Source organism: Aedes albopictus, unplaced genomic scaffold (assembly GCF_035046485.1).
Source record: "Aedes albopictus strain Foshan unplaced genomic scaffold, AalbF5 HiC_scaffold_418, whole genome shotgun sequence".
Taxonomy (NCBI): Eukaryota; Metazoa; Arthropoda; class Insecta; order Diptera; family Culicidae; genus Aedes; species Aedes albopictus.
This window is the reverse complement of record NW_026917219.1, coordinates 1-25,000: the sequence shown is the minus strand read 5'-3', so window position 1 is coordinate 25,000 and position 25,000 is coordinate 1. Positions and strand designations below refer to the sequence as shown.

Genomic DNA, 25,000 nt, shown 5'->3' with positions numbered 1-25,000 from the left:
TTCTTTCAGAACTTCCTCGGGAATTCTTCCACAAGTTCCTCGGCAATTCTTCCAGAAGTTCTTCGGGAATTTTTGCAGAAGTTCCTCGGGAATTCTTCCTGATGCTTCTCGGGAATTATTGCCGGGAATTCTACCAGTAGTTGCTACGGAATTATTTCAGAAATTCCTCGGGAATTCTTCCAGAAGTTCCTCAGGAATTTTACTAGAAGTTCCTCGGGAATTCTTATAGAAGTTTCTCGGGAATTCCTTCAAAAGTTCCCCGGAAATTCTTTCAGAAGTTCCTCGAGAATTCTCGGAGAACTTCAGGAAGAATTTCTGGGAAACATTTGAAAGAATTCCCGAGGAACTTCTAGAAGAATTCGCGAGGAGCTTCCAGTAAACTTCCCGAGGAACTACTGGAAGAAATCTCGAGGAACTTCCGATGAAGTTCCTAGGGAATTGACCTAGAAGTTCTTCGGGAATTCTTCCAGAAGTTCCTTTGAAAATCTTCCAGAAAATGCTCGAGAATTCTTGCAGAAGTTGCTTGGGAATTCCTCCAGAAGTTGCCCGAGGATTCTTCCAGAAATTCCTCAGGGTTTTTTCCACAAATTTGTCGGGAATTCTTCCAGAAGTGGCTCAAGAAATCTTCCAGAAGTTCCTCGGGCATTTTTCCAAAAGTTCCTTGAAAATTCTTTCAGAAATTGCTTGGAAATTCCTCCACGAGTTTCTCGAGAAATCTTCCAGAAGTTCCTCGGGAATTCTTCCAGAAGTTTTTCGGGAATTCCTCTACAAATTCATCTAGAAGATCCTCAGAAGTTCTTCCAAAAGTTTCCCGCAATTATTCCAGAAGTTCTTCGGGAATTCTCCCATAAGCTTCTCGGGAATTTTTCCACATGTTTCTCGGGAATTCTTCCTAAAGTTCCTCGGAAATTCTTGAAGTTTTTTGGGGTTCAGAAGTTACTCTGAAAATTTTTCCAGAAGTTCCTCGGGAATTCTTCCTAAAGTTCCTCGGGAATGCCTCTTGATGTTCCTCGGGAATCGTTCCTGAAGTTCTTCGAGAGTTCTTCCAGAAGTTCCTCGGGAATTCTTCCAGAAGTTCCTCGGGAATTCTTCCAGAAGTTCCTCGCGAGTTCTTCCAGAAGATCCTCCGGATTTCTTCCAGAAGTTCCTCGGGAATTCTTCCAGAAGTTCCTCGGGAAGTCTTCCAGAAGGTCTTTGCGAACTATTCCAGAAGTAATTCGGAAATTCTTCCAGAAGTTCTTCGGAAATTCTTCCAGAAGTTCCTCGGGAATTTTACTGGAAGTTCCTTGGAAATTCTTCTGAAAGTTACTTGGGAATTCTATCAGTAGTTGCTACGGAATTATTCCAAAAATTCTTCGGGAATTCTTCCAGAAGTTCCTCGGGAATTCTTCCTGATGTTTCTCGGGAATTCGTCCTGAAGTTCCTCGGGAATTTTACTAGAAGTGCTTCAGAAATTCTTCCAGAAGTTCCTCGGGAATTCTTCTAGAAGTTCCTCGGAAATTCTTCAAGGAAGTTGCCCTGGAATTCTACCAGTAGTTGCTACGGAATTATTCCAGAAATTTTTCGGGAATACGTCCAGAAGTTCCTCGGGAATTTTTCCTGATGTTCCTCGGGAATTTTACTATGAGTTCCTCGGAAATTCTTCCAGAAGTTCCATGGGAATTCTTCTAGAAGTTTCTCGGGAATTCTACCAGAAGTTGCTTGGGAACTTCTGGCAGAATTCCCGAGGAAAATCTGGCAGAATTCCTAAGGAACTTCTGGCAGAATTGCCGAGGAACTTTTGGCAGAATACCAGAGGAACTTTAAGCAGAATTTCTGAGGAAGATCTGGCAGAATTCCTAAGGAACTTCTGGAACAATTTCCGAGGAACTTCTGAAAGAATTCCCGAGGAACTTCTGGAAGAATTCCCAAGGAACTTCTGGAAGAATTCCCGAGGAACTTCTGAGAGTATCTCGGGGATTTTCAGGGACAATTTCCGAGGAACTTCTGGAAGAATTCCCTCGCAACTTCTGAGAGTTTCTCGGGGATTTTCTGGGACAATTCCCGAGGAACTTTTGGAAGGTTTTAGAAATTTCCTAAATAACTTCTGGAAAAATTCGCGAGGAACTTTTGGGAGATTTCCTGTGAAACTTCTGGAAGAATTTCCATGGAACTTTTGGAAGGCTTCTCGAGGAACTTCTATAAGAATTTCCGAGGAACTTCTGGAACAATTCACGAGGGACTTCTGGAAGAATTCCCGAAAATTTCCGAAGTACATCAAGAAGAGCTCCCGAGGAACTTCTGGAAGAACTCCCAAGCAACGTCTGGCAGAATTCCCAAGCAACTTCTAGAAAAATTTCCGAAAAACTTTAGGAAGAATTCCCAAGGAACATCTGGAAGAATTCTCGAGGGAGTTCTGGAAGAATTTCCGTGGAACTACTCGGAGAATTCCCGCGGATTTTCTGGGATAATTCCCGAGGTACTTCAGGAAGAATTCCCAGGCAACTTCTAGAAGAATTCCCGAGGAACATGAGGAAGAATACCCAAGCAACTTCTGGAAGAATTCCCGAGGAACTTCTAGAACAATTCCCGAGGATTTTCTGGAAGAATTTCCGAGGAACTTCAGGAAGAATTCCCGGAGAACTTCAGGAAGAATTCCCGGGGAATTTCTGGAAGAATTCCCGAAGAACTTCTGGTAGAATTCTCGAGGAACTTCTGGAAGAATTTCCGGGAAACTTCAGAAAGAATTATCGAGGAATTTTCAGAAGAATTCCCGAGGAACTTCTGTAACAATTTCCGAGGAACTTCTGGAAGAATTCCCGTAGAACTACTGGGAGAATTCCCGCAGATTTTCTGAGACAATTTCCGAGGAACTTAAGGAAGAATTCGCAAGCAACTTCTAGAAGAATTTCCGAGGAACTTCTGGAAGAATTCCCGAAGAACTTCAGGAACGATTCCCGAGGAACATCAGGAAGCATTCCCGAGGAGCTTCAGGAAGAATTCCCGAGGAACTTCTGGAAAAAAAATCAGAGTAACTTATGAAAAACATCCCAAAAAACTTCTGGGAGAATTCCCGTGAAACTTCTGGAAGAACCCCCCGAGGAACTTTTGGAAGAATTTCCGAGGTACTTCTGGAAGAATTCCCGAGGAACATCTGGAAAAATTCCCAAGGAACTTCTGGAGGAATCTTCGCGAAACTGTTGGAGGATTTACTGAGGAACTCCTGGAGGGATTTCCAAGGCACTCCTGAAGAACTTCCGGAGGAGCTCTTGTAGGAAGTCCTGGGGGAATTCCCGAAAAGCTACTGGAGTAATTCGCAAAGAACTCCCGGAAAAAAATCTGGAGGAATTCCCGAGACACTTCTAGAGAAATTCCCGGGGGAATTCTCGAGGAATTACTGATAGTCTCCTAGAGGAAAACGAGGAACTTGAGTAGGAATTTCCTAGTTAGAATTTAAAAGAACTCTTGGAGGACTTCACGAGTAACTCCTGGAATAATTTTCGAAGAATTCCTGACAGAATTTCTGGAGAACTCGTAGATGAATTTGCGAGAAACTCTTGGGAGAATTTCCGAAGAACTCCTGGAGAAATTCCCGAGGAACTCCTCGAGCATTTTTTTAAAGTCCTGAAGATATTCCCGAGGTCCTCCTGGAGGAATTCTCGAGGTACTCCTGGAGGAATTAGCGAGGAACTCCTCAAGAACTCCGGTAGGAATTCCTGTAGAACACCGGGAAGGATTTCCGAAGAATTCTCGAGGAACTCCTGGAGAAATTTAGGATGAATTTCCGAGGAAATCCTGGAAAAATTCTCGTAGAACTCCTGGAAGAATTCCCGAGAAACTCCTGGAGAAATTCCCGAGGAACTTCTGGAAGAATTTCTGAGGAACTACTGGAGAAATTTTCGATGAGATACTGGAGGAGTTTTTGAAAAACTCCTGGAAGAACTACTAGAGGAATTCTCGAGGAACTCTTATAGGAATTCCCGAGGAACTCCTGGAAGATTTTGCGAGGCACTCCTGTAGGAATTCTCGAGGAATTCCTGATGAACACCTGGAAGAACTCTGTAAATATAAAGGACACAAATAAAATTAGATTTTGTAACAAAATTAAGTACATTGAGAAAACAATTCTCATTCAAACTAACGTGCGTGATTAGCGTGAGAATTTGCTGTCCAACATTTTCAGAAATGCTCAACGATCTGAATTGCCAGTCGATAACAGGATAAAAACCTGCAGAAGCTCTAGTTTTTCACAAACGATTTTTTACGTACCTGAAAACCCTTTCCGGAGCTCATGTCGACAGTTTCATTGTCCTTCTCCAAAAGGAGCAAATCCTCACCACGGGCACGTAGTTTCCTCGATATTCTCAGTCCTATAGGTGCTAGGTCACAGGTGCTAGGAGTGTTCCGACCGAACATGTTATCCAGCGATGACGATCATGGGTTTATAGTTGTTACACCTACTCCTACTGGCTTGGTTTGGTACCTATAGAGCCGGCGAACTCTTTACGTGATAACGATAGCGTCGTGGCAGCGCAAGCAACGGATCACCATTCATGACGAGGGCCACACTCCACTAGTTTGAGTAATGTGTGCCTGTCACAAGAAATGCAAAAAAAGAAAAAAAAAATCGGTTAATAACTGTGGAAGTGTGCCTCCACTGTGATTAGGCGTAGTGGAAATCCGGAATTTTGACGAGCTAAATTGATTTTGTTTCCTAATCCAAATGTAGGGTATAGTATGATGGGTTGCCAACTAGGACCGCTGACCATCGCACTGCAACTGGCGTTAGTTTGACGAATGTAATCGCGGGTCGGAAAATCTCGGTTCTCAACAGCGCCTTTTCCTCGTCATTGGGAGTTCAACCAACTGGACCGTTTGGCATAAAAAACTCACCTGGCTCAATATGATACGTTGAGCAATGTATGCGACGTTCCCTCCGGAATATCCCATCCAGGACATGGGAATCCGTGGTCGGTTCTCGCTGTTCTATATTGTAGATTGCTGGAGATTTTTCCTTCAGCGCCCGGCACAAAAATCACAAGTGCCAGCTCCGGCTTGAGCGGCAGTCTTGGCGCGTACATTTTTGCCGAATGCTGAAAGTATATTAAATATGATTAGTGATTTTTTATTTATTACAAGAACGAAGTCGTTATTAAAACTTACCAAGACCAGAAAACGCAGAAAACCGATGAAAAATCGCAAGAAACCGTCAGCTGCTTGAAGCAAAACTCGCGAAGAATCAAACATGGCCGACCAGAGTTTGATCGCTCCGCTCGCACAACAAAACAGTGTTGCACGGCGCGACTCATTATCGCATCGTGAAGAGATGCGATATGACATCCAGTTGTGTAATTTTGTACACACAAAATTGTAACCGCTTGGTTGCAGCTGCTTCTGTGTAATATTACCATTTTCTTAATGAAAATTTTACACAAGTAATGCGTAAAGGAAAATAGTGTTAGAATTTCTGTGTAATTTCAAGGGTGATGTAACATGGCATCGAAATAGTGTAATTTTGCATCTGAAAATCACCGTTACATCGAGTTTTCGATACATAGGTCCAATTACATCGAGGCGGATTACAATATTTTTTGCTGTGTTGCTTATTATTCAATGTACAATACCACACAATCCAAATTCAATCCATATCCAATCGAAATCCAATCCAAGTCCAAATCCAATCCAAATCAAATCAAAATTTAATCCAAATCCAATCCAAATCTAATCCAAATCCAATCCGATTCCAATTCAAATCCAATTCAAATCCTATCCACATTCAAATCCAAATCCAATCCATTTTGTATGGACCACCCTAGTTTGATGCCCAAATATTTTTCACAGCCCTGGTAGAACTTCTATCATTTTATTCAACCCTGAAACGGCGATGTTTTCCCGTTTTGTTTTCTTCTGAACTTCGCGTGATTTGAACGCGAAAAACCGTTTCCTTCGCGCAGCAGCCGGCTTTCGGTCTTCTGTTTTGATTCGTGTTTTCTTGTTAATCACCCACCCACGCACCCACACTCTTGCGAGCACGCGCGACTGTTGCTGTTTCGTCTTTCCGATCGTTTTCTGTTGTGCTTCCGTGGTTCTCGCGTCGTGCAGCCAGCGACTGCGCGCTGACGGTGTTGCGTTTCGCGTCGTGGTTTTGTTTTTCGGCCCGTTTTGTTTTGATTCGGTTCGGTCCGCGTTGACAGCCATCATCGTATCAGCTGTCATTCAGGTCGCGTTGCGGAGCTGGAAAAAGTGTCATCCTTGGCGCTGGTGCGGGGAGCATCATCGCTCGCCTGTGGATTCTCATCGTCGTCGCACCAAGAAAAGAAGGATCGTGGTGCGCGAGTGAAACAAAGATGTCGGATTTTTTCTTTGAGGAACTCGACGAACTGTTGTTGATTTATGTAAGTGAAAAATGTGCCGTCATTTTGTAGTTTAGCGGGTGAAATTAACACGTTTGAATGGGTGAATGCTTGCTCTAATGATCAGTGTTGGAAAATTGTGCTGTAAAAAGTTTTTTGGTGGGGAAAATCGGTGATTAATCAAGCGTGTGAAAATCAATCATGTCCGGGGGAAGATTAGTGTTGTAGAAGTTGGGTGATAATAGTTTCAATTAGCGGGCACTGGTCCCCTGGTGGTCAGCTCAACTAGCAGTGAAGTGATTGTCCATTTTCTGTGACACGTTGATTGTGAAATTCCAAGGAGGATGTCCTACACGGAGCTGGAGTCGGGCTACCAGGGCCTGAAGCAGGACATTAACAGCAGCAGTGGCTGCGGATTGGGCGGCGGCAGTGGCAGCAGCAACAACGGCAGCGAGGGCAACGGAAGTGCCAGTCAGACCCCGTCCGGAAGGCCCGGGTTCTACGTGGGAGACGATGGAGCCATAATCACCATCGGAAGGGTACGTTTCCTTTTTGCTTCTACTGAGTATATTTTGCTATATCGATTAGGATAGAATGCTCGCCTTCTTCCCGTTTGTGAAGCGCGGACGTTACGTAACAGCAGGGGCAAGGGTCGAGCCTGCTCCGACGAAGCAAGGTTAGAGCGTTTCATGCTAGAATTATTTTGCGTTCGATGGGATGGGAACAAAAATAATTTGCTTCATTACCGTTTGGGCACTGGATTGAATGGCATTGACTTTGCATGCAGCAGCAGCCAGCAGGGCAGGAGAGTAGGTCGATAAAAATAGATTCTGGGTGTCGATATGAAAGCCTTCTCGCGTAGCTTTTCAAAACGTCCACAGTAACAAATGTAAACAAATCGAGATTATCGTTAGGTTATTGAAACAATAAATCGTTATCATCACTTATCTTCGTATGAACCGCCCATACAATAACGAATGATGTATAACAGATTGTCCTGGGTAATAAGTCATTCAGGGAAAAAATGACGGGCTCGATTTGCGTTTCTTTCCAGGAAACTTTTCGTAAAAGGACAAATTTCTTTGGGCATAGAGTATCTTCTCGCATGCCACACAATATACACATGTAAAACGGCCATTGGCAGATGAATCTCTCAGTCAATAACCGTGGAAGTGCTCATAGAACACTGAACTCTGAACAGCTGAGAAGCAGATTTTGTCCCAGTAGGTACGCTACGCCAAAACAAAGGAAAAAATCCTCCTTAGAACTTCACATCTTGCAAGAGCTTAGCTTTTATGGCATCTGAGGTGCCCAGTATTTTTTTTTTTGAGAATTTACCTTAAAAATCCCTGGAGGATTTCTTCTTGTATTCCTTGAGGGACTTCTCCAGGTACTCCATTAGAGATTTCATCAAGAACTCTTCCAGAGATATCTGCAGGCATTTCTTTGGGATTTTTCTTAGAATTGTTTGTGGGATTTTTCCCGGAATTCCTTAACGAGTTTATTCATAAACTCCATCATGAATTCCTTTAGAAACTCCTTTAGAGATGTTTCCAGGCATTCCTTGTGGATTTTTTCTTAGCATTACTGTAGAGTTTTCTCCAGGTACTCCTTCAGGAATGTCTTCTAGAATTCTTTCGGAGAATTCTCCAGGAACTCCTTCATTTCTTCAAAGTTTCCTCCAAAAACTCTTCTTAGGATTTACCCTAGAACTTCTTCAGCGGTTTCTCCAGGAACTTTTTCAGGGATTTCTACAGAAACTCCTTCAGGGATTTCTTCAGGAATTTCTCCAGAAATTTTTTCAAAGGTTCCTCCAGAATTTTTCATGAATTAATGATGGGATTTCTCCAGTGTTTCATCCAGCTACTTCTCCCGGGGTTTATTCACGAGTTCCTACAGGTATTACTTTCAGCTTCATCCTGCAGTTCATTCGGAAATTCCTTTAGGAACACCATCAGAGATTCACTCAGGAAGTTTTTTGGTATTCTTCGAGGGATTTCTGGAGCGATTCCTCCAGGAATCTATTCAGGGGTTCGTTCAGAAACTCCTTTTCTTCAAACATTTCTCTAAAAGTTCCATCAAGGATTTCTCCTGGAGCTCATTCAAGGATTCCTGTAGAAGATCCTTTAGAGATTCTTCCCGATTTGTTTTCTTGGATTCGTCCAGGAGTTCCTTTTAAATTCATCTTGCATCTGCGAAAAAAAAGTTAGAAATTCGTCCAGGAATTTCGGCAGGGACATTTCATTTTGACGGATAGCGGTGCGATAACTGCGTAGCCGAACTCATGAATAGGAATCTGTTGGACAAGGCACGTTCGATGATCTGTGATGCTGGTCTTTCAAAGAGCCTGTGGGGTGAACCTTGGCTGCTACTTATTTGAGTAACCGTAGTCCGAGTAGTGCTTTGGAAGTTGTGAAGACACCATACGAGATGTGATATTCGAGAAAGCCGAACATATACAATCTCCGAGTGTTTGGATCAATTGTCTACGCGCATGTACCGAAACAGCGACGAGGTAAGTTGGACCAAAGCTAGAGATGTACATTATGGTTGGATATGCCCAAGGATATGCCACAAGCGGATACAGAACCTGGGATCCTCGGAAGTAGACGCTGTTTATTTCTCGTGACGTTATATTTGATGAAAGAAAGAAAGAGAAGCCAAAAGTATTTCCTACAGCTGACGTGGGTGAGTTTAGCGATGAACTGGATAGCGAGGAGCGAATTATAAACGAGCCGGGGAATTGTCTTGAAGAGGTGCAACCTGAAAACGTGGATGCTGGACATTATGAACCTGTTCCAACATCGGATGATGCAAGTGAAACTCTTGACAATGAGGAAGGTCCAAGTAGGAAACGAGGTCGTCCAGCCGATGAAACGTTCAGTGAGCATCCAGTGCAGAAGCGAGCGATAAAAGTACCGACCCGGTTCAACGATTATCGTATGACGCACAATGCAGAATCAACGTTGGCGTTGGCGTTCGCAGTGCTGAAGCACTTGTCGACGAGATCCCCAATAACATAGATGAGCTGAAGAAAAGAAGCGACTGGAGATTTTGGATAGGAGCTATTAAGTCGGAATTATCATCGTTGAACAATGGAACCTGGACTTTGGAAGCAAAACCCGAAAACAAAAACATTCGTTGACTGTAAATGGCTATTCAAACTCGAACGTGATCGAGATGGAAATATCGAACGCTTCAAGGCCCGCTTAGTAGCAAAAGGATATTCACAGAAGAATAATTTCGATTATAATGAAACATATGCGCCGGTTGCAAGAATATTTACGATCCGAATCCTGTTGGCTGTTGCAAACCAAAAGCGATGTGCGATCCATCAAATGAATGTCAAGACAGCATTGTTGAACAGGACTTTAAAAAAGAAGTATACATGTAGCAGCCTGGAGGTTTTGAAGAAAAGGGAGCCAATATGGTTTGCCAGTTGAGGACATCGCTGTATGGATTACAACAAGCATCGCGAAGCTGGAACGATGAATTCAACAATTTTATCCTGAGCCTGGATTTCCAAAGATCTGCCTATGACAGCTGCCTGTATTTTCGAATAGTTGGAGATATTACCGTATACTTCTTGCTGTATGTCGATGACATCTTGCTGATTTCGAACAATCTGGAGGAAATTGCCTGCATCAAACGAAAGCAGTCCAGGATATTCGAAATGAGCGATATGGGCGAACTGAAACAATTCCTTGGATTGAAGATATATTACAACCAAAATCGAGGAGAAATGAAGATAAGTCAATCACCGTACATTGATAGACTGCTGAAGCATTTTGGAATGTCGGATTGCCATTCTGTATCAACGCCGCTTGAACCCCAACTAAAACAGGAGAAGCAAGGAAATGGACCAATCACGAAAGATCCGTACCAAGGACTGGTAGGCAGCTTATCATATCTGGCGTTGTCTTCAAGACCGGACATCAGTGCAGCAGTTAACCTGTTCAGTAGATTTCAATCGGTACCAACAGATATGCATTGGACACATTTCAAACGATTACTTCGCTATTTGAAGGGAACGAGAAATCTCGGATTAAGGTATCGTCGTAGTTGCCAAGCAGATGCCCTAATTGGTTATGCTGATGCTGACTGGGGTAACGATTGTGAAGTCAGACGTTCAATATCCGGATTTGTGTACCAGATTTTCGATGCCACTGACCTGTTTCATGCACATCTAGAAAGCAGAACACAGTAGCATTGTCGTCGACTGAAGCTGAGTATGTTTCTCTTAGTCAAGCTACTTGTGAAGCCATTTGGATAAGAAATCTCTTCGGGAACTTGGAATACCTATGGATGAACCGGTGAAGATCTACGAGGATAATCAATCTTGCATTAAAATTTCGGAAGAACCTCGGGAGCATAAACCTATGAAGCATGTTGATATACGATTCCATTTCATTCGTAAGTGCATCCAAAACAAGATCATCCAAACGGTTTATATTTCGACGAAGGAGCAAGTTGCTGATGGGGTAGCGAACCACTTGGGCAGCGGCCGTTATTTTCGGCACTCTTCGCTATAACTCAGTCAATTCCAAAACAATCGACTTGAAATTTTGTACACGGCTAGATACTATATGTATCTCATCGCGTTCCGAAAATTGTGTCAATTGGTTCAGAATTGTCTGAGTTATAGCAGAAAAGTGCCCAAAATAGGACCCCTGCCGAGGTGGTTCCACTTCCCTATACTGACAAAAAGACTTCCTGCTGGACCCTTTCTGTTCCTCCGAAGTAAGCTGAACCTGTCCGATTGAAGAGGAGTGTTGAACATAGCAATCGGAGACAGCGTTTGTGGATCACAACAACCACTGGACTGAAGTGTCAAGTTGGGTGTAACGAAAATTCCTTTCATTACTGTTTCAACCTCTAACCAATAAACATATAGTTGAGAACCACTGCCTGTCAATAATATGCGAGTCTGGAGCAATCCCTCGAGGAAGTCTTGGAGAAATGCTCGGAGGAATTCCTGGAACAATCCCTGAAGCAATTTCTGAAGGAATCCCTGGTTGAATTTCAGGGGTAATCATTACAGGGAATCCTTGGATTTCTTTCAGGGAAAATCTCTGGGAAAAACATGCTGAAGAATTTGGATAAATTCCTAAAAGAATCCCTGGAGGAATTCCTGGAGGAATGCTTGGAGGAAGCTCTGAAAGTATTCCTGAAATAATCTCTTTTGCTCATAATCTGAGTTCTTGTAGGAATCCCTGGAGAAAACTGGAAAAATTTCTGTAGGAATCCCTGAAAGTATTGCTGAATGAATCCCTGGAGGAATCTGAGATAAATGCCTGGATGAATTTGATAGGATTTCCTGGAGGTATCCTTGGAGCCATTCTTGAAGGAATCTCTGAAATTCCTCCATGAGTTACTCCGATAGGAGTTCTTCCAGAAATTCTTGCTCCTCCGGGAATTCTTTACTCCGAGAATTCTTGCAGGGGTTCCTCTGAAACTTCCTCTAGAAGTGGCTTTAAATCTTTCTCATATGGAATCCCACAATCAGTTCATCGGGGAATTTCTCTAGAAGCGCCTCTGAAAATTCCTGCATGAGTTGCTCCGCGTATTCCTTTAGAAGTTCTAGGAATCCCTGTAGAAGTTACTCCACCAATACCATCAGGCGGTTTTTCTAAGAGTTCCTCCGGTAATTCCCTCAGGAGTTCCTCTGAGAAATTTTCTAGGAGTTTCCTTAAATGTTTATCCTATAATTCCTCTAGGAGGTCTTCCTGAGATCCCTTCTAGGAGTTCCCCTGGGAATTTCTCAAGGAGTCTCCTGGGAATTTCTCTTAGAGTTCTCCATAGAACTCCTCTTGCAGTCCTACTGAAATTTTTTATAGGACTTCCTCCGGAAATTCATCTGGGAATGCCACTAGGAGTTCTTCCTAGAATTCCTCTACAAGAAGTTCCTCCTGGAATTTCTCAAGCAGTATTCCCGTTCCTCCAAGAATTACTCTAGGTGTTGAACTGAGATTTACTCTAGAAGTTCCGTCAGGAATTTCTCTGAAAGTTCGTCTAAGAGGGGCTCCTCCGGGAATTCTTATAGAAGTTCCTGGGAGTTTCGTGCGAGTATTTCTGTAGGAGTTCCTCCGGGAGCTGTTTTAGCCTAAGTATTCATTCAGAAATACCTTTAGGCATTCCATCAAGAACTGCTCTTGTAGTTCCATTGGAAATTCTCCTAGGCTTTAAAGTGGGAATCTCTCTTACTATTCCTCCGGAAATTCATCTAGAAATTCCTGTGGGAGTACAGGGAGTTTTCTTCGATAAGTTTTCTAGGAGTTCAACTGTGAGTTTCTCTAGGAATTCTACTGGGAATTCCACTAGAAGTTATTCCAGGAACTCCTCTACTGCCCATAACCGCATAACAGTAACATTCGACAGAAATAGGCATTGGAGAAAATGGGACTAAAAGTTGCAACTTTTAATAGTATGGTAATGAACCGAAATTGTAAACATTTTTCATTAATTCGTAATCAATTGTTTAGCAATAAGATCTTCTACAGCACTTCTTGTCTGCTGGACCTATTATCAGAAAATAAATCGGACCTAAATATGATTGATGACACCGCATTAAAACCAGTCTATTTTCCCAGTGTGACTGTTATGCGGTCACATCGGTTAATGATGGTCAATGAGACAAAACGACTGTGTTTATTTCACAAATCCTAGAACAAACTTGAAAACTTTATTCAGGTAGTCGAAAGTACTTGTAATTTGATGATGGTCCCCGATATTAACTCAGTAACAGCAAAACATGCAAATGTTACAATTATTATGCGGTTATAGGCAGTCTAGTAGTTCCACTAGAAATTCCTCTAGGAATTCTTCTAAGAATTATTCCGAGAATTCCTTCAGGAGTGCCATCTGAAATTCCTTTAGGAGTTCCCCGGGAATTGCTGAAGGAGTTCCATCGGCGATTCTTTCTCATGTGCCATCTTCAGGAGTCTAGAAGTTTTCTAAGAGCTCCAAGAACCAAAATTTTCATTCGGAATTGCTCTACAAGTTTCAGGAATTCCATGAAGGATTTCTGGAGAAATTCCTGGTATTAAGAAAGCCTTAGGATAATTTCTGGAGGAACTCCTGGAAGAATCCTTGATGGAATTCCTGGTAGAATCTCTGGAGGAATTTATGGAGGACTTTTAGAAATTTCTAGAAGAATCTTTGGAAGAATTCTTTGAGGAATCTTTGGATGGATTCCTGGAGAAATCTTTGGAGGAATTTCTGAAAAAAAATGGAAAACATCCAGAAGACATTCTTCTTAAATAGCAATTGACTTACTTATATATTAGTGCAAAAAGTATAAAAATCGTTCAGTATTCTTGAAGTATTTAAGAAAATATGTCAGGCCTAATTAAGTTGAGCTACTCTGTAATACTTTCAAATATGAACTGGGATTGTGACAGCAGAATTCGGTTGTTGTTTTCGCATTGTTATTATTTTACCAGTTATGCCCTATTCGCGAACTACTCCGTATATCTACTGCTTTTTATGTTTTCATACATAAAGTTTGATCCAATGCTAAACATGATATGTTTTTGGACACGAACAATCAATAGAACTAGAAAAAGATGATTGAATTTGACACTAATTCAAGGAACTGTTTTTAAACCTTCAAAATCGTTTCACTCGAAATGAGTAAAATGTTCGATCGTTCCTTTTGAAAAGTTACGCGAGCCTTCAGCTTCGTCCAGAGCTCCGATGCAGCGAGAGAAATTGCATACTCCTTAGTCCATACTCATCCAATTGGCTTTTTTGAAGCGGAAACAGGTTATTGGGTCAAGGATTTCGGTGCAGCACCAATTAGAGCGCAACCACGTTTCTCCAGGACTGATAAAATTTCGATCCTTGAAATTCCTCCGAAGTGCTCTCGACGAATTTACTCTCAACTCAACAACTAAGAGGTATTGATTTATTCTCACATGCTCGCTTGTTTTCGTTCTGGCAGTAGTGCCAATGAACGGATTCAATCTTCGTGTTAGGGCAAATGTAAATCCGCTATCAGCTGTTTTTCTGCTATTTGCTGTATGTAGATGGCTACAGTCAGTGCGAAGTTAACTGCTGCTTAGCAATGTAAATAAGCGTGGTCGTGCTTGCTCGTGTTTAGTCCTCTCCGCATGCAGGTACCAATGTGAATATAACAACCAACGAGAGAAATAGAAAACAGTTGGGGATGTGAAAAACGTGATGCCTGTCAGTCTGTGGATGCGATTACGTCTGGTAAATAATATCCGTTCAACCGGTTATATGTTCTGAATTGGCTTTCGTGCGGCCTTGGATTAGGCTAATCCAAGAAGTTTAACCTTGCACTTTGAGTTGTTTTCATCAATGTTCTAAATACCACGACGTTGGGTTTCCATTTGGTGTAAATACGTGTCTTGATTGTTTATATTGGCATTCTTTTATTACGTACATAAGTTATTCAAGTGATTTGATTCCATTGCAGCATAAACCAATTTGAATTATTGATAGATTATCCCGTAAGCCTTATTTACTAAGGCTTTGGATCGCCATATCAGAGATGACCAGTTTGAATCCTGTTTCGGTCCAGAAATTAATTGTTCCTTGAACACTTCTCAAACAACACTGAGTTAAATGGTCCAGGCCAAGTTGCAGTAGGAATTTAGAGCCGGAAAGAAGGCGTCAATTGCCTTCTAACAAGGGTCAGTCTCTAGGGAATTCTCCAGAAACTGGTATTTTGTCAGAAACTCCTTGCGGCCCAGTGGTTTCCATCAGGAAACCTTCCTAGAAACCTCTTCTAAGGATTCCCTCAGGAGTTCCTTCTGAAGCTTCTTACAAGAATTCTTTTTGGGGACTTCCTCAGAAACTCTAGGGGATTGCTCCAGAATCTGCTTCTGGCGATACATACTTAAACTTCTTCAGAGAATTCCATCAAAAATTCACCTGGGAATTCATCCAGAAATTCCTTCTTAGTATCCCACCAGGGATCCGTTTCGAATACTATGAGAATTCCATTAAGGAATGCTTTGTGGGACTAACTTAAGGAATTCCTGCTGTTGATTACTTCAGAAATTCTTTCTGGAGATTGTTATAAGAATTCCTTCTTTCAGAAACTCCATCGGGGATTTCCAGCTGGGGATTCTTGCAGGAATTTCTTATGAGGATTTCTCCAGGAACCTCAACTGTAGATAACTACTCCAGGAATGCCATCTGGGATTCATTCAGGAATGCCCTCTGAAGACTCTTCCAAAAATTCCATCTGGGGAATCCTTCATGAATTCAATCTGGGTATTCCTACAGAAATTCCTTTTGGAGATTCTTGCATGCAGGAATGTTATCGGTGGATATCTTCAAAAACACCGTCTGTGGATTCCTCCAGAAATTCTGTCTGGGGATTCCTTCAGGAGTTCGTTCTGGATATCCATCCAGTAGGTCCTGATATACCTCCAAGAATTTCTATTGTGGATTCGTCCAGAAACTCATGAGGAGTATTTTTGGATATTCATCTGAGGTTTTCTTTAGGACATCCATTAAGGGATTCCACCATCTGTGAATTTCTCCATAAATTCCTTCTGTAATTCGTTTTGGAGATCCATCCAGTAACTACAGGGGTACCTCCAGAAATTCCTGTAGCCGTTTCTTCCAGAAACTCCTGAGGAGCCTTTTTGCAAATCTGCAAATCCATCTGACGTTTCCGCCAGGAAATTTGTGTAGAAATTCCACCATCTGTTGATTCCTCCAGAAATTTTATCTGGGATTCCTCCAGAATTTCCGGAATCCGTTCTAAATATTTAGACATCTAGAACTTCAGGGATACCTCCAGAAATTCTCATTGCGGATTCCTCCAAAAACTCCTGAGGAGCCTTTTCGCAAATCCATTTGAGGTTTGCCAGGAAATTTCCTATAAATCCATTTTGGAATTCCACCATCTGTGGATTTTTCCAGAAATTCTGAGGATTCAATGACTCCAGGGATTCCTTCAGGAACTCCTATTGCGGATTCTTCCAGAAACGCCTGGATTCCTAAAAGGAGCTAATGGAGGAATACTAGTAAGAAATCAACATTGACAAACTCCAAAGACGATTCTGAAAGGAAACCATCTGATGCTTCTGGAGGATTCCAAGACAAAAGTCATGGATGAATTCTAAAAGAAACTTTCACAGCATTAAAGCTTCCAGAAGAAACTCCTACAGGAACACCAGAAGGAAATCCTAGTAAAATGCCAGAGAGAAATAACTTTTGCGGGATCTCCAGATGCAACTCCTGGAAGAATCTCAAAAGTAATATCTAGAGGAATTCCAATAAAAAAAAATGGAACAACTCCCGTAGGAACTTCTGAAGCTAACATCTGTTTGTAACTTAGTATGATATCTTTCAAAAATTTTAAAGGAATAGTTTTGGCAAACTCAGAAACTCCAGGAGGAATTCAGTATCCAAAGAAAAACTTCTCATAGAATATCAAGAGATAGCCAACCGAAATCGTAGGAGATTACTTAGAGAGGAACCCAATAAACATTCTTTGGAGGAATTATAGAAGAAAGAACATTTTCTGGCAACCTAAAAGTAGTTTTGGAAGAATTTCAATAGATTACACAAACGAGTTGGCGTTGGGTTTCCATTTGTTTTAAATACGTGCCTTGATTGTTTATATTGGCATTCTATATTATGTAAGTAATTCAAGTGATTTGAATGCAACATAAACAAACTTGTATTATTGATAGATTATTCAGTTACCCTAGTAAATAAGACTTTGGATCCCCGAACCAGAGATGGCGCGTTCGAATCCTGTTCCGATCAAGAAATTAATTGTTCCTTGAACACTTCTCAAACAACACTGAGTTAAATGGGCTAGGACAAGTTGCAGTTGAAATTTGGAGCCAGAAAGAAGGCGCCCATTAACTTTTATCTGTCAATTGCCTTCTAACAACGTTCTGTCTCTAAGGATTCCTCCAGCAACTCGTTCTGGGTATTTTGCCAGAAATTCCTAGTGGGGATTTCATCAGGAAATCTTCCTAGAATCTCCGTCTAAGGATTCTTCCAGTAGTTCCTTCTTGGGCTTCCCTCAAGAATTTTTTTTGGGGACTCCTACAGAAACTCCTCCAGAATCTGCTACAACTTCTGAGAACTCCAACAAAAACTCCATGTGAAAATTCATCCAGGAATTTTCTCGGTATCTTACCAGGAATTCGTTTCGGGGATTTCTCCAGGAACTCCTAATGTGGATTCATTAAGTAATGCTATCTGGGGATGACTCCAAGAATACCTGCTGTTGATTCCTCCAGAAATTCCTTCTGGAGATAGTTACAGAAATTCTTTCTGGGGAGTCTTTCTGAAACTCCATCGTGGGACGCTTTCTTGGGATTCCTCCAGAAATGCCTGCTGGGGATTATTTCAAGAATTGTTTACGGGGATTTCTCCAGGAACCTCAACTGTGGATGGGTGAGAATGCCATCTGGGATTCGTGGGATTCCTTCAGGGAATTCTTCTGGGGATTCCTTCAGGAGTGCTATCTGAGTATTCCTTCGGAAATTCCATCTGGAGATTCCTCCGAAAACTTCAATCTAGGAATTCCTTCAGGAACTCCATCTGTGAATTCATTAAGGAATGCTTAAGGGGATAACCCGAGGATTTCTTGCTGTTGAATGCTCCAAAACTTTCTTCTGGAGATTGTTACATGAAGTCTTTCTGGAACTCCATCGGGGGACATTTTCTTAGAACTCCTCCACAAATTCCAGATCGGGATTCTTCCATGAATTCCTTATGAGGATTTCGCCAGGAACCTCAACTCTGGATTACTACTCCAGCCAGGAAAGTCACATGGGAATCCTTCAGGAATTCCATCTGAGGATTCCTCCAGCAATTCCATCTAGGGATTGCTCCATGAATTCAATCAGGGGATTCCAACAGAAATTCCTTCTGAAGACTCTTGCAGAGTTTTCATCGCTGGATATCTCCAAAACGTCATCTGTGGATTCCTCCAGGAAATCCATTTAAGGATTCCTACACGAATGCCTTATGTGGTTTTTTTTTCAGGAATATCTTCAAAATTTTCTGTATCCATAGATTCTTGCAGACATTAAGTCTGAGATTCCTCCAAAAATTGCTTCTGGAGATCAATCCAGGAACTCAATCTAGGGTTACTCCGCTTGAAAAAAAAAACTATAGGAAAACTTCAAATAGGAATTCAACAAGAGTTCTCAGAAAAAACTTCGTGAGGATTTCCAGAAGAAACGCAATTAATATCCGAAGAAGTCAGCAGAAGAATGAATTCCAAAAGAAATTGTTGCAGAAGTCAATAATCCTGTTCCCAGATGATATTTCTACAGGAATTCCAAAAGGAACTCTTAGTAGAAAACTAGAAAGAAATCAGAAATAATTTCTAGGGGAACTTCACAAGAAACTCCTGGAGGAATCTCAGAAGTAATTTCTTAAGGGATTTCAATAACTAATATTGGAAAATTTTCAGAAGGAACTCAGGCAAAGTTCACAGAAGGAACTTCTCGAAGATTTCCAGAAGAAACTCTTCATATTCGAATAAGCCTACAGAAATTCCTCCTGTGAATTTCCAGAATGAACTGCTGGAGGATTCCCAAAAGGAGCTATTGAAGGAATACCAGTAGAAAATCATGTAGAAACTTCAAAGATGAATCATGAGGGGATCCACCAGAAGCTGTTGGAGGTTTCCAAGAAAACAGTAAAGGATGAATTCAAAAAGAAACTTTTGCGAAAGTAAAAATAAACCTGCTCCCAGAAAATAAAACTCCTTCAGAAATTCCAGATGGATTTCCTAGTAGAATGCCAAAAAGAAATCAGAAGCACCGTTTAGGAGAACTCCTGAAGACACTTCTGAAGGAATCTCAGAAACAATTTCGGGAGGAATTTTAGTAAAAAAATGAAAGAATTCCTGTAGGAACTTCTGTAGGAAACCCCGAAAAATTCCTAGAGGAAATGTAGAACTAACATTCGCTTGTAACTCAGTAGGATATTCTGGAAAAATTTCAAGGGAATATTTTGGGTAAACTAAGAAACTCAAGGAGGAATTTAAGTAGGGACGTCTGTACTGAACGCAGAACAAACTTCTGCAAACTTTCCGGAAGAAACTAGCATTAGCATTAAGCAAGTCGCACTAACTCGTAGCTGGTACAGTCCCAGACCGCTGTTATGAGAATTGCATTCTTTCCGTTCGTTATCAAAGCACAGAGATTTGGGGCTAATCATTAACTCTAAGACAAGATTGACGCAATCCTCCAACGGTGGAAAGCTGGTCCTGGTCACATCCTTGCGACAGTTGAGAGATGGAAAAATTAGTTGGACACCTAAGAAAGTTATGTAGAGACCTCTATGTCTGTCAGCCCTAGGTGTCACAGGAATTTGGGAATTTGAGACGAATCCCAGAGCCCCGAAGGGAATAAGACAAACTCTCTCTCTCTCCAAAAATCGCGAATTAACCTGCTCAACACAACGTAATCCGCCAAATTTTCAGGTAAGAGAACTGTGTTGATCACCGTGGAATAGCATCCATTTCTCAATTCGGCTGGCCATATTCGAAACAACGCGGAGCAAAGAAAACGCGTGACAGTTTTGAAAACGCAGCCGCTCGCGCGCACAGCCTGCTACAGAATCTGCATAGTTTTCGGAAGAAACTACTGGATGTATTATGTATCCAACCATGAACTCCTTATCAAATGTCAAGAGATAACCTAGTGGAATCTTACGATATTACTTAGATGAATCCAAGAAACATGCCAGAACCTAGTTCTGGAAGAATTCCAATAGATTACATAGACGAATTACCGTGCGGTACCCATATTCTGAACGGTTAAGGGAATCTCAACAAACACTAAAATAAATGGATGTTCTTGTTGCTAGAGATAATGCTTCACATTACCATCAAGTGTGTTTGTTGTCTAGCTAAATGTATAAAATAAATTAAATCTCATAATAACTTCCAGTCTCTGATCTAGACATATTTTTATTGGGGACAACGTGTTCCTAATTATGGATACCATAAGAAGCTGTGGTCCTAATTCTGAACACATAGTGTTACTTACAATGTACAAACACATTATCTACGTTCGCAGTTCAGTCAAAAACGATATGTTTTGTAACGATTGGATAATAGAGGGGCTTAATAAAATTAACACCTCAACTCTCGATTCAATATATGCTTCATAAAAGGAAAATCTATTTTGCGTTAGCCGACTGTTCAGAATATGGAGCTGTCTATAATATGGTGCTCGCACGGTATGTAAGAACCATTCATAATTAGCGTAACGACCATAAGAAGGAGAGGTTGCTTCCTTAAATGTATGACAATCAATACAATAAGTATATTGTTGAAAGCTACAGCCCGAGAAACACGTTTATCTCAAGAAGATTGTGCTACCACCTTCATTGATCGTTAGCAATCAACAATGACAATACAAAAAAAAAAACAACAGTGTTGATTAGGTTTGATTAAGACTTGGCTGTAGTAGACTTTCGACGCGCCGCGTCGAAAGCTATTTTTAGCCCTTGAACTTGCATCCGTTTTCTCATCACATTTCGGAAATTAACTCCACCTCTACTACTCTCCGGGACTCTTGGCCCCTTCGGCTTCGCCCAACACGAGAGAGAGAGAGTGCGTCTCCGAAACTCCTATCCCGTAAAATCAATAATTGTAATAAAAAACATCTCGCATCATCAACATCATCGGATTCGACGACCGGTGGCGCCCGTCGCGCTCGCGTCGTAGAAGTCTCTATTATTGCGCCGAGAGCCGCGGCAGCGGCGACTTGTATTATTATTTTTTCTCTGTTTTTTGACTACTGTGGGGTATCTACTGCTCTTGCTCCGAAATGAGCGCACAGTGGCGCGCAAAAGTTTACTGACTAATGGTTTTTGCGTAACTGACGTCATGAGAACTTTGAAGAATGCGGTATATGTCATCTAAACATATTTAATTGATTGTGTAAGACTATTATAAACAGGCACAGTTCTCAGGTCACTTGATACGTACATCGACAGAACAATAATAACGCTATATGACTTGAAGCGATATCTTAAGCGATGTACCGTGAGCACTATTGCGACGTAATTCAGCATCTTATGTGACTTAAGGGGCCATTAGACTGTTTGTCGTTAGGACAAATATTTGTCATTGAAGCCCGACATTCATCCAAGGTTGCTATGATTCACGTTGTGTTGGTCATTTGTTGGGCTTGTTTGGCCAAATATTTGTCATGTCTAATGGGACCTTTAATAATATTCGGAAAAAAAAACAATTCTTGTTAGCTCGATATCGAACTAATGATCTTTGGATTGTTGAGCCACACTTCACACTTAACACCAAACGCTACTTATGAAACAAGCTGATTAATTATCATGCTATTCTAACTCACCTCAGTGTTTGGAATGCACTTGGTTAACCTGCGCTGTGCGTGTTTGGCAGAATCTGGAGTAAAAACGACGAGGCACCATTTCCCGCACTGTTTTCACTACACCTCTCTGGCTGGCACCTCCCATTGTTGTAACCATAATTACGGCTGTTCACTTTCTTTTAGCATTTTATCCCGGATTTTTTTTATAGTCAAGGGGAATAGTTGTGCCAAGAAATGCATGGTACCTCCCCCCTTTGCACCCTCCCCCTTTTGCGGGGAGCCGAAAATACGTGGCTTTTTTTGTATTTTTTTATAAATTCTGCATGTTTTTGCTCAAATTTTATCGTTTTGCTAATCATCAATAGTTTTCACTGATCCTAGACATGCAATGTATTACTACCCATCATAGTCTGTTGAAGTTTTGATCCCAGAGCTATTCTAAGGCCTCCAAAATACTCCGAAGTTTGTGACACAAATCTAACATTCTCAACCAAATTTTATGCACGATGAATGATCTCAGAACATAGTCTACGGTACTCAAAAAGCCCCAAAGCACCCCTAGAAAATTCACGGTACATGACTTGGGTGATCTAGGTCATCCGAACTACTCTGGAATTCATTGTCTTAAGATCTAAAACATCTACCATCGTTTGTGTTCACTCTGTTCAAGAAATTTAGTCACGTTGATGTCCATTAGACCTCACTATGCTATGAGTAACTTGATATTGTGGTAGTTGGACATTCCGTGAAATACAAATGGCCTCCAATACACTTTGAAGTTTGTGTTACGATATCTACATACTGTATCATGCTTTAGTTGTGCAAAATATTCATGGAATGTAGTCTATACTGATGATGTAACCTTCAGTGCACATCTATAATGCTTTTGGTACACTCATGGGATATTCCAGGCTTTCCAAACTATTCTGGAGTTGAGAACTTCAAGGCCTACAGGTTCTACTCTTGTTTTTCTTCGATGGGTAGTAATACATTGCATGTCTAGGATCAGTGAAAACTATTGATGATTAGCAAAACGATAAAATTTGAGCAAAAACATGCAGAATTTATAAAAAATACAAAAAAGCCACGTATTTTCGGCTCCCCGCAAAAGGAGGGTGGGTGCAAAGGGGGGAGGTACCATGCATTTCTTAGCACAACTATTCCCCTTGACTATAAAAAAAATTCCGGGGTAAAATGTTTTAAAACAAAGAAGATATTGCATTTCTACCAAAAGTAGATCGTCCCGGGTGTTTACGGGTTAAACAGACACAATAAGAAAAGTACCAAGCGAAGTCAGAGTCGAAACAGCTAAAGGGCTAAAAATCTCTTAAATAAAGACAAATCAATCAATCAACTAAGCGAAGTCGTATAATCATCGCAGTACGCAATTATGCGAATTCATTTGACGCTTTGCGGGTTTACTCGCACGTTTTGCAAATAAGATCATCGTAATAAAACATCAGAATGGCATCTACTACGATGTACTAATCTATATATATAAAAATGAATTTCTGTCTGTCTGTCTGTCTGTCTGTCTGTCTGTCTGACCGCTATGGATTCGGAAACTACTGAACCGATCGGCTTCAAATTTTGTATGCAGGGGGGTTTTGGACCGGGGAAGGTTCTTAGCCTGGTGTGAGACCTCTCCGGTCTCTGGAACGGGGGGCTCCCATACAGATGACTTCGCGGGGACGTCTCTATGGAGCTGCATGTCAAAAAACACATTAGGCAGGCAGTACGACGTTTGCCGGGACAGCTAGTACCAAATAAAAGTTGATTTGTATTTGTATATAATTATATGACTTTATCTGATGCGTCATAATAAGTTCAAAAAATCGCATCATATGCGACGAATATTGCCCTTCCGCTGTACATATATTCGATAGTGATTTAAAATAGTACTTTATACGATGTACAGCGTGCATTCTTATGCGCTTCCTGGTTGTCTGGGTAAGGTCGGTAAAAAAGAAGTTATGTTTTTTTTTATCTTGTTTGTGTGTAATCTGTCAAGAAATGTCAAACATTTCTAAGGCTATGTTGATTGGTGTAATGAAGAATATTCCAAAAGTATTTAACAATATGTACTTAGTGATCTTCAAGGCAGTTCATGTAACATGGTTGATTAGGTAACATTACTCAATCTGGTAAAAATGGTTACTATCACAAATCTTAGACCTGAAGTTTTGAGCTCCAACATTCGCAGAATACCATCTACTGTTACTACTCTTCAGAGCACACATCTAAAAAATTTTTTTTTAGATGGTTTAGTTTTATAAATAATCATATCAAATAGTACATTAAGTGTGGAACAAACTCACCGATAAATATTAATTCCTATGTCCAGTGATTATGTGCTCCTAATCCATGCGGACAAAAGCGACTCTTCAATAAAAAAGGTATATTTGATTGAAACTATATTCTAGAATTTCACGCCTTCTCAATAAAACAATAGCATTTTTTTTTTGCTCTAGAGGCACGTTCTCCTCCATTCGGGAAATTTGGCCATCGCCATGAACACGAGCCTATTCATCATTTACCTGACGGAGAAGGGAAGGAAAAAGGATAGGACATGGGAAAGGACAGGTAAGGGAATAGGATCGTCATACTCGCAAAAGCGTACCACAATGGGTTCACATAGCGTCCTGAAAAGGACACTGTAATAACGCATAAGCGTGCCACAATGGGTTCGAACAGCGCCCTGAAAAGGGCACTGTGATAATGCATAAAGCGTGAAGAGAGCCTATAGCTCTTTACCACAGCGGGTCAAGAACAACAGAACGTCCTGAAGATTCAGGTTTCTGAAGTCAGTTTCACTTAATAAGTGTTTCTCGAGTACTCGGAAACGCAATTGCGCAAAAACTGAACAGTTACATATTAAATGATACGAAGTTCCATAATCGGATTCACAGCTATCACATGCAAATGAATCAGCTTGCTGAATATTCGCCATGTGATAACTGAGTCGGCAGTGGCCAGTCAATGCTTTGACAGATTGGTTAGATACTTTGCCACCCCTAGAGATGGCTCAGTACAATACAATTTTGTTTGACGACATGACTCCAAACTATTCCAGTATTGTTTGTGCTGAGTGGCAGCCCAGGTGTCAATCTGAAGCTTCACCCAACACTTGGATACCGGAATAGCTGGCTCAGGGCCAATGAAGTCATGTGATGCTCCAGTGCGAGCTAACTCATCAGCCAATTCATTTCCAGCGATGGAAGAATGGCCAGGTACCCATACAAGGTGAACAGCGTTTGCTGAATTCAGCTCCTCAATTTGAGTTCGACAAGCGATAACTATCTTCGTCCTGGAGTTGGCCGAAGCAAGTGCTTTAATAGCAGCCTGGCTATCTGA

General features: G+C 41.3%; 1 long non-coding RNA gene across 1 annotated transcript; it reads right to left on the bottom strand.

Annotated features, from left to right (window-relative positions):
• Positions 1-1,240: 1,240 nt before the first annotated feature.
• Positions 1,241-5,591, bottom strand: LOC109411408 (uncharacterized). Its single transcript, XR_009995861.1, has 3 exons — positions 5,143-5,591; positions 4,873-5,072; positions 1,241-4,572 (listed from the first exon to the last, which is right to left on the bottom strand). It is a non-coding gene; the product is annotated as an uncharacterized LOC109411408 (long non-coding RNA).
• Positions 5,592-25,000: the final 19,409 nt, after the last annotated feature.